Source organism: Eptesicus fuscus, chromosome 15 (genome assembly GCF_027574615.1).
Source record: "Eptesicus fuscus isolate TK198812 chromosome 15, DD_ASM_mEF_20220401, whole genome shotgun sequence".
NCBI classification, from domain to species: Eukaryota; Metazoa; Chordata; class Mammalia; order Chiroptera; family Vespertilionidae; genus Eptesicus; species Eptesicus fuscus.
In genome coordinates, this window is record NC_072487.1 from 3,045,633 (window position 1) to 3,059,413 (window position 13,781).

Here is a 13,781-nt window from a genome sequence, read left to right on the forward strand (position 1 = left end):
ATTTAAGGCAGTTATAAAGAAGGAATCTCCCAGGCAACCAGGAGATGTGGAAATGTTGGAAAGAAGAGAACACTGTGTTTTCTGTAAGTGTCACTGAAGGTTATGAATCAGGGCCTCCCAACAATGCCTTTAAAGGCCCAGTATTAAAGACTGTATTGCATTTTCATTACTTTTTTGTTTTTAGACTTTTTTACTTCGTTGGACAGTCAAAACATCATACAAGGAGGCTGGAATTTTTTGTTCTGTTTGTTTTACATATACACAGAGACAGATATAGGCTTCACCTAGAAAATATAGGTTACCAATTTATAAATTGATTTTAAAATCTTGTGTTATTTTTAAAACATATTGGCATAACTTTAACATGAAGGTGGTAAATATATCTTATAGTGAATGTATTTTTTCTAAATGATATAATATAAATACATTACTTAAATTGAAGTTTTAATTAAATATTTTTCCTAGTTAGTGACAACCATAATACTTTATCTCAGAAGAAAATATTTACACATTATGAATATTAATAAATTATTATCTAATAAATAAAAATATTTTTAGTTTAACATTGATTTATTTGGAAAAATATCTATAAACATTTTCTCATTCAAATTATATGGTATCTATCTATATATATATATCCTAAATTGTGTTATATATTTTTAAAAAGAAATGTACCATAATACCTAGAGCTATTTTAAATTTTTATGTTTGTATTTCCTAAAATAAAAGTATTTATTTCCATTACCAGATATATGTTTTAAATATACATAATTTAATTTTTTTTAAATATATTCTAAGAGTCGATTAGAATTCTTTCTTTTTTAAGTGTTCCCTTTGTTTTCAGTAGAATCTATACAGAATTCACAAAAGAAGCTAAATCAAATAATCATTATATGGAAATTTTTACTATACTCTAAGTGAAATTTTATAATACCTTTCCTATTTTTCATCTTATCTGATCTTAAGCTGTATATTAAATGAAAAGCTTTGTAAAATTAAATTTTGAAAAAAGTTTTTATATATTTTTAAAATATCTCCAGCTCATTCTGCTATAATTAAATTTTTAAAGCTTCATTTTGTATATTGTGTCTTTCTTGGAAAAAAATTGTTTCCATTAGTAAAAGGAACAAAATGATAACTGAATAGTGCCAGAAATGAAACAGTTCAAAAAACAGACTGACACCAGTTAGGGGTGGGCCTGGGTGGAAAAGGTGAAGGGATTAAGCAAACAAAGAAACTCTACATAGACAACGTTATGATGATAACTGGAGAGAAAGGCTGGAGGGAGATGAAAGATGGTAAAGATGGGATAAATGGTGACTGAAGACCACGTATGGTGGTGAACATACAATACAATATAAAGATAATGCATTATATAATTACATACCTGAAACCTATATAATTTTATGACCCAATATTACCCCAATAAATTCAATACATTTAAAAAATAAAATCAGAATAGCAATGCATGTCATGCAGGGTTATCATGATGATTAAGAATAAGAACTTTGTCATCAAATAGACCTAGGCTTCTATCCTGATTTGTAATAAAGGCTCATAAAATATGTAAGTTTCTAAAATTCTTATAATGTTTTTTAGTATTCATCCACAACTACAAAGGTTATTAATGAATAGATGAATAGATAAGCTAGCTTGAACCATCAAGCTATAAACAGTTAGATTTTACCCTAACTTTTATTCGAATTCATATTAAGTTGTTTATAGTTTATCCAAATAGCAATGTACTGTTCTTAACTGCACATGAGAGACTGAGGAAAAATTAGACCCCAGTAATGGTTATTTGTTCATGTTTTGTAATGACACATCTCTCAATCATCCATGTCACTTAAAGCATAACACCTATCTTATTGGTGCATCCGAACAGTTATGTTCTCTATATTCAATTGCAATATGGATTCTTAGTTTCATAAGTATAATTTTATATTCTTAAGAATTCTGATATTAATCTATAAGAAATTTTACAATGTTTATATGCTCAATCAAAATCATCATCTTAGGTAAGTCACTTCACCTCTTTGAACATCAGTTTTCTCATCTGTAAGGTAGGGTTAATAACAGCTAACTCTTCATATGTCACCAAGTTTGACAACAAATACAATTCTCAATGGCAAATCTTGGAAAATATATACTAACTATAAAGGTTCCGTCATGAAAGCAAACAAACAGCTCAAAGTGGTAAGCTTTTGCAAAAAGTCTTTATATTAATAATTAAGCCTGTTTCTAGGTTATATATATTTCATGCCATTTCTCTAAATTTAGCCCTCTTTATTCACCATAAAAGCCACAGCATATAAGAAGTAAAGAAGAATATCATGTACATTAAGAAAAATTAAACCACAAATGAAAACTTAATCGTTAATGTGAACAAATCTTCCCTTTCAGCAACTCATGACCATCCAATTTGCATTTGGAATCGTTCTTTGAGAATAAGATACTATAATTTCATTGGCACTGGTGATGTATGTTGTGGTATATGCTTCTAATTGCCTACTCAATATCCATTCTCATTGTCCTTTTTAATAACCTCAGTTTGTTGGGGGTGGAGGAATACACCCAGATAAATTTAGTCATCTTATAACACTTGCAGCTAGGCATGGTCATGGCGAACCATTTTGGCCAACCAGATGCAAGAATCACCTGGTAGGGCTTTTTGGAAATATCTGCAGAAAGAACATTGATATGTGCCCCTTCCAAATTAATATGTTGAACTTCAATCCCCAATATGATGACATTCTGGACGAAGCCAGGGCTGGGAGGGCCGAGGCAAGCAGCCGACATTTGGAGGTGGAGTCTTTGGGAAGTAATATGGTGGAGCCCTCGTGAATGGGACACCAATCGACCTTCTAAAAAAAGGCCCAAACCTCTATCTGCCACGTGAGAATACAAGAAGTTGGCAGTCTGAAACCTGGAAGAGGGCTCTCATCAGAACCCAACTGTGATAGCACCTTGATCTCGGACTTCGATTCTCCAGAACGGAGAGAAAAACATTGCTGCTGTCTGTAAGCCACCCCGTCTATGGTAATGTATCACAGTTGCCAGAACTCTCTGAAACAAAAATACTCAGCAGCCATGCTCCCTTTGGCCTTTTTAACTCCTGCCTTCTTCTTGTTGGGAATCCAGAAGTAAAGCCTTGGTCCCTTCTGTCATCCCTGAGATACTTCTCCAACCCTGGTTTGCCAGATCCCTAAGCTTCTTATTCCATGAAAAAAAAAAAAATGTCGCCATCAACTTCTGGCACCTTGGCATGTTGACTGCACTTCTGCTCACAGCCAAAAGTGTTCATCACTAATACTGGAGTCATCTTCAATAGTCTAATATCATAGCATGGTTGCATGATGATTAAATATATATTCACTAGAGGTCTGGTGCACAACATTTGTGCACTGAGGGGGGTTCCCTCAGCCTGGTCCGTGCCCTTTAGCAGTCTGGGGGCCTTCCGGGGATGTCTGACTGATGGCTTAGGCCCACTCCCTCCACTGCCACAGAGGCAGGAGAGGCTCCTGCCCCCACCAGGGGGCAGCTCCTTTGTTGCGCTTCTGTCCGATGGTGGTCAGTGCACATCATAGCTACCAGTCGTTCTGCCGTTCAGTAAATTTGCATATTACCATTTTATTATATAGGATAATATACATTTGAGAAATATAAATATAAAATATTTAAGAGAAGTGGAATTCAATATGTATTTTGGAGCTATATCAAAGGTATAAATGAACAAGAGGGATTAGAAAACCAAACAGAACAGTGAGTCAGGTTTAACTGAGTGTACTTGACCCCATTTCAGTTTTTTTTTAAATAAATCTTTATTGTTCAGATTATTACAATTGTTCCTCTTCCCCCCCCCCCCCATAGCTCCCCTCCACCCGGTTCCCACCCTGCCCTCTCCCCTTCCACTCCCCCCTCTGTCATCCATAGGTGTACGATTTTTGTCCAGTCTCTTCCCACACCCCCACACCCCCACACCCCTTTCCCCCTGAGAATTGTCAGTCCACTCCCTTTCTATGCCCCTGATTCTATTATATTCATCAGTTTATTCTGTTCATCAGATTTTTTATTCACTTGATTTTTAGATTCACTTGTTGATAGATATGTATTTGTTGTTCATAATTTTTATCTTTACCTTTTTCTTCTTCTTCCTCTTCTTAAAGAATACCTTTCAGCATTTCATATAATACTGGTTTGGTGGTGATGAACTCCTTTAGCTTTTTCTTGTCTGTGAAGCTCTTTATCTACCCTTCAGTTCTGAATGATAGCTTTGCTGGGTAGAGTAATCTTGGTTGTAGGTTCTTGCTATTCATCACTTTGACTATTTCTTGCCACTCCCGTCTGGCCTGCATAGTTTCTGTTGAGAAATAAGCTGACAATCGTATGGGTGCTCCCTTGTAGGTAATTAACTGTTTTTCTCTTGCTGCTTTTAATATTCTCTCTTTGTCTTTTGCTCTTGGCATTTTAATTATGATGTGTCTTGGTGTGGTCCTCTTTGGATTCCTTTTGTTCGGGGTTCTGTGCACTTCCTGGACTTGTAAGTCTATTTTTTTCACCAGGTGGGGGAAGTTTTCTGTCATTATTTCTTCAAATAGGTTTTCAGTATCTTGCTCTCTCTCTTCTTCTGGCATCCCCATAATTCAGATGTTGGTACGCTTTAAGTTGTCCCAGAGGCTCCTTTCACTCTCTTCATATTTTTGGATTCTTTTTTCTTTTTGCTTTTTCATTTGGGTGTTTTTTGCTTCTTTGTATTTCAAATTTTTGACTTGATTCTTGCGATCCTCTAGTCTTCTGTTGGATCTCTGTATATTATTCTTTATTTTAGTCAGTGTATGCTTAATTTCTAGTTGGTCCTTTTTCATATCCTCAAGGGTCTCACTAAATTTATCGGCCTTTTCTAGAAAATTCTTGAAAAACCGTATAACCGTGGTCTTGAACTCTATATCCAGTTGTTTGCTTTCCTCCATTTCTTTCATTTGTGACCTGTTTCTTTGTCTCTGCATTTTTGCTGCTTCCCTGAGTTGGTAGAGTAGATGTCCTATAGGGCCCAGTGGCTCAGCCTCCCCAGTTACCTGAGGTGGACACTCTTTGTGTGCTAGATGTCCTATAGGGCCCAGTGGCTCAGCCTCCCCAGTTACCTGAGGTGGACACTCTTGTGTGCAACCCTTTGTGGGCTATGTGCACAGTCTTGTTGTAGTTAAGTCTTGATTGTTGTTGGTATCACTGGGAGGAATTGACCTCCAGGCCAATTGGCTATGAGGATCAGCTGTGTCTACACTGGGAGAACTTCTGTGCTGGAGACACCCTTATGAGACAACACTTGCAAAATTGCAAAAGCCTCTGTGCTCAGCTTGGATGGGGCAGAGTCTCAGAGCTGAGCAGAGAGCAATGGTTTCCCATCAGCCCTGCCCTAAGAGGCCCCTGGGTTTCAGTGTCCCATGGTAATCGCTGCAAGCACCTCTAAGAGAAAGCCGCCCTTGAGTTTTGCCCACTGCCAGACAGTCAAGTTTCTCCCCGAATGAGTCTGGGTCCCCAGAGTCTCACCCGGAACTGGAGTTCAGAGCAGTAGGGAGCTTTTGTCTCCCTCCAGATTTAGAAAGCCAGCCACATACTCAGTTGCCAGCCGTCTCTGTGCACGTGCCTCCATACCTCTGCCTCCTGCAGCTCCTGTGAGTCTCAGTGTGCTTTTCTCTTTCCTTCTAGTTGTAGAATTTCCACTCAGCCAGCCTTCCTGTGGTTCTAGATGATGTTGTTTTGTCTTTTAGTTGTAATTTTGAAATTGTTGTGCGAGGCAGCAGTTTAGGTGTTTACCTATGCAGCCATCTTGGTTTCTCCCCCCATTTCAGTTTTGAGACATTCTACTGTTAAGCATACCCCATAGAAAATAGCAGTAGAAGCAAAGGCCTTTCTTTAGTTAAGACAATATACACATTTTTATTATTTACATGCACATACTCATATGTATGTTTATATATGCATACATATATATATGTATCTATAATAATAAAAGCATAATATGCTAATTAGTCAAGACAGCTGAACAACCTTCCAGATGTCCTTCCAGATAAAGCCGGGGCTGGGAGGCCCAAGCCCCTTGCACAAATTTCATGCACCAGGCCTCTAGTATATTTATAAATCTATGCATTACATTTAAATTTTAGAAAGCAAAGAGAACAATAAAGAAATAATCACAAGATTTTAAGAAGAAAGAATTATCTTAGTTACCAACTTGATTTCACAAATGTTTCATTTACCACATTGATTTAAGGTCACTTGCTAAATTTATGTCAGAGCAACTTCATGAATCTACATTAAGAAAATTATAGAAAGATAAAAGCACTTATAGCAATTATACTTTTCAAAAAAGATTAACTGATGTGTGTTATTTCTAAATAACATGGAAGCAATTGCTATTTAGCTCCATTAAATTCTATATCTTGAATCACCACTTTATAATATTTTGAAGCAAAAAAAGATTTTTAAGAGTATGTTGTTCAACTTATTTTTCCATTGTAAGAAAACTGAGTCCTGGAAAAATGATTAAATTACCCAATGATGTTCATTAAATTTTTTAAAAGTGACTTCAGGGTTAGTATCCCAGTTTCTAATAAATCCCTTTTTCCAACTTATAACTTAAAAAGTGTAAGTACGAAAGTATGTACATGAAAATTACAACTATGCATTATAGTTATAGAGGTTTAATGTGGAAAACTAATAAAATAAAAAATGAAGACACATAGGAAAACTTTAGAATTCCTTTTTAACCTGGATATAGAAAAGGGCAAATTAACTTGAGTTGCTTTATAGTTAAAAAAATTCTTCCCTTCTCTCTCACAAGCTAATTGTTAAAATAACAATAGTCATTAAGATAGTTTCTAATTGTATATTAAAGGAGAATAATTAAATGATATATGCAAATCTGTATCAGATTATGATGAAAGAGATATTTTACAATATTTGTTCCCTGGGTATGTCTTAGATCCATGAGATCAATGAAATTTATAAAGTTCATACCAGTAAGATTTTGTCTTTTCTTAGGTTTCTGGGGACACTGCTGGGTAAAGTTTCTTTTCAGTGACACTTTCTCATCCCTTACCCCACAGTTCATAAAGAAATTCCCATGGAAACAATTAGATGGGGAATTTGGATGTTATTAAGATGTCTGTCTTGTCCTTCCTCCCCACACCTTGCCCCATACCTTTTTCTTTTCACATTTGTTTTATTATTCCCCATGCAGACCAAGGCAAGCTGTGAAACACAGACAGGACCAGATTCAGATTTGATCCACACACTAAAAGCTTAGCAAGTAGAGGGGAGATTCCTTCACAATTGCAAAATTCTGGGAAAGTGTTTTGTTGGTAACGTTTGGGTCATAAATGCTCCATATTTTAATTACTCTATCCAAATAAATAGACCATTAGTGTTGTCTCATTTCAAATCATCTACACTCCAATTGATCATGTTATCCATCACTATGATTCACTTAAAACATTTGATGCAAATGGCTTTACAAACATTTTCCAGAATAAGGAAGGGACTGTTCAGGTTCTACAGTAATTTTTTTTTTAATTGGTCAGGTCAGTTACAAGCAGACCCACACAACAGTATCTGGTATAGGTAGTGCTGAAAATATTGCTAAGATTTTTTTTATGGAATTAACTAGAGACCTGGTGCACAGAATTCTTGCATGGGTAGGGTCCCTAGGCCTGGCTGGTGATCAGGGCCCATCGGGGCCTTCCAGCTGCTGGCCAGGGCCTTCCTTCATTCTGGCTGCGCCCTGGTGGTCAGTGCACATCATAGCAAGTGATCAAACTCCTGGTCTCCTGGTCAAACTCCAGAGGGGACAATTTGCATATTAGGCTTTTATATATAGATATAGATATTAACTGTTAACTTCCAGCTGCATCCTGATTAGACTTTTATTTTCCACTAGAAGCCCAGTGCATGAATTCATACATGGGTGGGGTCCCTTGGCCTGGCCGGCAATCGGAGCCAATCAGGGGGAGGGATCGTGGGAGGTTGGCTGGCCATGGGAGGTTGGCTGTAGGAGCACACTGACCACCATGGGGCAGCTCCTGTATTGAGCATCCGCCCCTTGGTTGTCAGTGCACGTCATAGCGACCAGTCGACCAGTCGTTTGGTCAACTGGTCTTAACGGTCACTTAGGTTTTTATATATATATAGAGAGTGTTACAGTGATGTGGAGACATAGAATTTCTAAAAATTTAGGCCTTGGTGAAAGAAAACACAAAATAAATTTTAAAATATGTATTCCCTTTTAAAGAATAAGTAAACATTGGATAAATACTGTTCAGGGTATATTTAACATATTTTTAAGTAAACTATTTAATTTCAAAACAGATTTCTTCATTTTGGCTTGTTCCTTAAGTCCATAGTTGATAACTTTAATGTAGTCCCACATTATTTTTTTAAATTGATTTCAGAGAGGAAGGGAGAGGGAGAGAGAGAGAGAAACATCAATAATGAGAAAGAATCATTGATCTGCTGCCTCCTGCATGCCCCTGGGATCAAGCCCACAATCTGGGCATATGCCCTGACTGGGAATCAAACCATGATTTCCTGGTTCACAGGTTAATGCTCAACCACTTAGCTATGCTGGCCAGGCTAGTACTGTATTATTTGTAATACTAGAGGTCAGGTGCACAGATTCGTGCACCAGTGGGGTCATTAAGCCTGGCCTGTGGACATCCCCTGAGGGGTGTCAGATTTTGAGAGGGCGCAGGCCAGGCCGAGGGACACCACCGGTGCACTATCAGGGCCAGGGAGGGACCACAAGAGGGCTCCAGGGCATGTCTGGCCTGTCTTGCCCAGTCTGGATCGGCTGGACCCCAGCAGCAAGCTAACCTACTGGTCGGAGCATCTGGCCCCTGGTGGTCAGTGCACATGATAGCCACAGGTCGAATGTTTGAACGGTTGGAGGGACAATTAGCATATTAGGCTTTTATATATATAGGTTATGTATATTTAATTTTTTAAATTCATAAATTAAATTTTTTATAAGTTCTGTTTTTTATTTTTTTAATTTTTAAAATATATATTTTATTGATTTTTTTTTACAGAGAGGAAGGGAGAGAGATAGAGAATTAGAAACATTGATGAGAGAGAAACATCCATCAGCTGCCTTTTGCACACCCCCTTCTGGGGATGTGCCCACAACCAAGGTACGTGCCCTTGACCGGAATCGAACCCAGGACCTTTCAGTCTGCAGGCTGACGCTCCATCCACCGAGCCAAACTGGTCAAGGCAAGTGCTGTTTTTTTAAAACTGCAATTCAAAATCTAGAACTTTATTGAGTAAATAGTGAAAGCCCCCACCTTTAACCCCTTCTCATTCTCCAGAGTAAATCACTATTAACAGTTAATAGGCTATCTGTTCAGATGTATTTCTGTACACATGAATATACACTCTAAAATACGATTTTTATGTCACCTGCTTTTTTCAGAGCAAGAATCTTTTTCATTTTAGTAGTATATGCTTTTCTGTCTTTTACAGTTCCATATTATTTCATTGTGTCAATTAATGCTATAAAATATTGAGTACATACTATATGCAGGTTAGTATTCTCAGTACTTAAAATGTCATATCTAAATCCACACAAACCAAATATAATCTGTCAGGTAGGAATTGTAGTTATTTCATTGATTTGGAAACTGAGGCAAAATAAGTAACTTTCAATACTTTACCTAATCATTCTTTTACTGATGGATATTTAGGATATAATACTGACAAATTTAAATATTTTAATGATTTTGCCAATCTGGTGGGTGAAAGTTTGTTTTTAACTGTCACTTAGCTTTACCTTTCTTTGATGAAAAAAGTTCTTCGATTTTAAAAAGTTAAGCATATTTTCATAGATTTTTTTAAATGATATGGATATATTTTTTTGCATGTAGGCCTGCTCATATCCGTATCCATTTCTACTGGGTTATATTATTCTTAATGGTTGATGTTTGTCTTTGTTTCCCTATGTTATGAACTGGAAATTAAAATGTGCTACTGAGACCTCCCCCTGCGGGGAATGATACTGACTCATGTCCTAGTGCTTCCCCGCTGAACCAACTGCCAGGTTCACTTACATAAGATGCTCACCAAGAGCTGCCCCAGCCAGTGACTAAGTCAGGCCCAGTCCACTGAGAGCTAGTGGTTTTCCATGTGTGACTTGGTCTTGAGGACTGTGCATCAGACGGGCAGTTATTATCTTGTAACTGTGTATTTGAAAGTTCAGGACTCTTCTTACCCACACCTCCTTTCTCGTTCTCTCCACATTGTCTCCTATTTCTGTTCTGAAGCCTCCACTCCCAGTTCTCACTTGGGTTTTGCTTCGAATGGATCTAAACTAATGCACTTTCTAATTTTGTTTATGAGAACTTTTTACTACAAGTATATAGAGGTTCCACATTCGTTTTGTCAAATTTATCTTTCCCACTCTGGTTTCTAAGTTTTACTCATGCCTTAAAATATTTTCAAACCACTATATTGGAAAATAAAATTTGTTTATGTTTCCTTCCAGTACTTCTATGCTTTCAAAGCATTCTTAAGGGCCCATGAATTGATTTAAAATTTTAATGTTGTGAGGTAAGGATCTAATTTTAAATTATTTTTGAGATATATCATTAGTTGCCACAATACCATTTATAAAATAAGCCATCTGTTCCCTATCACCTTTAATCCCTAAATTCCCATAGAATATATATATATCTATATATGTATGTATGTATTTCTTGATGTTTTAATAAGTCCTAATTTATTTGCAAATATTTGCTGTAACTTTGATATAAAGTTTGGTTAACTGGTATAGTGTATTTCCTACATTTTGCTTTACCATATTGCTTTATTTGTGGGGGCTGTTCTCATATTCTTGTATATTTGTTTTACCAGCTGAACATAAGCATTAACTTAACAAATCATTTGGGTACATTATTAAAAGTATATTAACTATATCAATAGAAGGCACAGATACTTATATATTTGAAATAATAGGTCTTCCCATTCTGTTGCATGATTGAACTCCCAATTATTCAGTATTCTTTGTGCCTTTCTGTAAAATTTTATTGTTTTTAGCATATAGCTTTTTTGTTGTTATTGTTAAATTGATTCCTAGGTATTTCATAGATATTGTTGTATTGCTTAACTTAATTTTTAAATGCTTTATTTGCTGTTGTTACAAACTGTTGAACTACAATGCATTTGATATATGTTAATTGTGCTAGTTTATATGGAACAAAAATTATATCCATATGTTGTGTGTACCATAAAGCAAAATCCTACCTAATAATAGACAAATATGCAAATTGACCGTACCTTCACTATGCCCATGATTGGCCAGGAGGCGCAAGGGGGGCGGGACTCAGGGTGGCCGGGGTGGCCAATTGGGCCAGCGGGATGCTGAGCTCGCATCGCCAGTGGCTGTGCTGAGGCACAGAAGGGGCCTCTGGGGCAGCGAGCTCACGTCCCGCCGCGGACCATCAAAAGTAGGGGAGCTGGGTGCCTGTCCGCTCAGGCACCAGGCACGGCAGAGGCTTCTGAAAGGCCTGGTGCACCAGCGGACAGGCACCCAGCTCCCCCGCAATCAAAAGCGAAAGCGTGTAGGGGACCCTACACGTGCATGATTTAATCATGCACTGGGCCTCTAGTAGAAAATAAATTCATCAAATAAAAATGATACGTTTTCTGGACATGATATGTTCTATTCATAAGCAAAAATGACAAATATATTTTTAAAAGATGAAAAAAATGAACTAAAAGTACTTTAACTTTGGCTACTTGACTACTTGAATTTTTTCTTATCTTGTTTATAAACTGAGCTTTCAAAATCAGTAGATCCTATCTATTTTAATTATCCTTAAGAAATTATAAAAATGAATTTTTTTTCAGGGATTAAGGCTAAATTTTTAGTTCCAAATCTTAGCTTGATTCTGAGTTTAATTAGCATACTTCCAAGATATAGAAACAGCTCTTCTATATGCTATTGAAGATAGAAAGATTGGAAGTAAGCAAAAGCCAGGTAAAATGCAAAAGTGATATCTTCCCATCAAGCTTATGTAGAATACATTTCACAGAACCCCAAATTATATTCCAAGCAACTGAATACATGTGCAACCTATAAGGGTGTTTTGTTGTTGTTTTTTTCAGATTGTAGCGCACTGCTTGTTTTATTATCAAGTGAAATATACCAGTGATATTTAATCACCTAGATTTGGGGTTTTTACACGTGTGAAACAACATGATATCTCCGACAAAAAATAATTGTTGATAGTTAATTAAGTTTCTCATTTTCTCTTGTATATAAAAACTAAATGAAGCAATGATTCACTTGTCTACTCATACATGGGAAATATCTGTTATGAATGGTTAACAGAGCATAATGAGAATATCAGTTTACACTTAAAATCTTTATTGGGTGCATATTGGAAATAAATTTTCTGAAACAAGGCAGAGTAACTAATTAACACCTTACCTTAAACATTTTACTTATCAGAAAGACATACAGTATAAGGATGCTGAAATAAGTGGTTGTAGATACATGCTTAAAGAACAAAAACTAATATTTGTCTAGTGCTTCACAGTTTGCAAAGCATGTACGTGAAGCATGTCTATGAAGAGTTTCATATTCAGCAGCTTGCCGGCTGGGTCCGGTTCTGCATAGGTACCTTGTAGTTCAGTGGCAGCAAACCAGTCACTTAGCTTTTGTATTAAATGAAGACAGTGATCCCTATGCCTCTCTCACAGGGATTCTGTGAAGATTAAATATCAGTGTGCATATACACCTTCTTTTTATAAAAATACTATGCAAATGTCAATGATGATCATTCTACAAAAATCATAATTCAAACACTTCATTTTAAAGTAATTTAAACATGCCAAAACCGGTTTGGCTCAGTGGATAGAGCGTCAGCCTGCGGACTGAAAGGTCCCAGGTTCGATTCCGGTCAAGGGCATGTACCTTGGTTGCGGGCACATCCCCAGTGGGGAGTGTGCAGGAGGCAGCTGATCGATGTTTCTCTCTCATCGATGTTTCTAACTCTCTATCCCTCTCCCTTCCTCTCTGTAAAAAATCAATCAAATATATTTTAAAATAAATAAATAAATAAATAAATAAATAAATAAATAATAAAGTAATTTAAACATTAAGCATGTCATTGAAAACAGCTGTGTTTGTTTCTCAGCTACCACAACCCCACATTTATAAAATCAAAGAAATATAATTTACCACAATGGGTAGCAACATCAGGTAAGGAAAAGTAATTTGTTCAAGAAAAATTTAATTTGCCCCTGTCTTCATGCAACTATCTTAGTTAATGGTGTATTTTACAGTACGAGGGAAATGTATGCTTTAGCAAGGGCATGAAACTAATTTCTAATTATATTTTTCACTCATTTGCCTGCTCCCATTCTCTCCCTGATCCCCTTTTCCCCTGTCTGTGGTTATGGGAAAGTTATTTCTTTCATGCTTGCTTCTCTTGGGTCAGAAGAAAACACATATTCGCTAAGATATATGCACCCCTATGTTCATTGCAGCACCATACACGGTGGCCAAGACATGGAGACAACCACCGCGTCCTGCAATAGAAGACTGGATAAAGAAGATGTGGTGCATGTACACAGTGGAATATACTCAGCCATAAGGAAGGGTGAAATACTGCCATTTGTGACAATATGGATTGACCTTGAGAATAATCTAAGTGAAACAAGTCAGGCAGAGAACGGCTAAGAACTATATGATTTCACTCTTATGTGGGATATAAAACAAATAAAAT